Source organism: Penaeus monodon, chromosome 20 (assembly GCF_015228065.2).
Source record: "Penaeus monodon isolate SGIC_2016 chromosome 20, NSTDA_Pmon_1, whole genome shotgun sequence".
Classification (NCBI taxonomy): Eukaryota; Metazoa; Arthropoda; class Malacostraca; order Decapoda; family Penaeidae; genus Penaeus; species Penaeus monodon.
The window spans coordinates 30,734,228-30,734,551 of record NC_051405.1 but is presented as its reverse complement, the minus strand read 5'-3'; the positions used below and the strand labels follow the sequence as shown (position 1 = coordinate 30,734,551).

The 324-nt window shown below is 28.7% G+C and overlaps 1 protein-coding gene across 1 annotated transcript in view; it reads left to right on the top strand.

Annotated features, from left to right (window-relative positions):
* The first annotated feature begins 6 nt into the window (after window positions 1–6).
* The window catches only part of LOC119585759, a 7,105-nt gene continuing 6,787 nt past the window's right edge, over window positions 7–324 (top strand). The window contains exon 1 of the mRNA XM_037934467.1: window positions 7–147. The gene's annotated coding sequence lies outside the window, so the exon portion shown is untranslated. The remainder of the gene's footprint in view (window positions 148–324) is intronic.

The following is a 324-nucleotide window of genomic DNA, read 5'->3' as shown; positions in this document are numbered from 1 at the left end:
TTTGTTTTCTATTACTGTTACTTTATTTCATTAACAATTATCTTGAGTTTCCTCCACAAGAAAATCTTGCTTCTTTTTTATACTGAGATCTACTTCCACTTCAACTGGACTGTTTTCTTCTAATATTCATCTTGCTTTGCCTCTGCTGTAAGTAATGTTTTGATGTTAGTATAATGTGATAAAATAAAAAAAGTTACAATGACAACAAAATAGCTCGCACCCCATTAGTTATCATGTAACCTCTACTAAGTATATTGTAGGCTTTTTAAAAAACAAAAAGTACTTTCTTAACATCTACATACTGCAGGAAAAAGAATAATATAT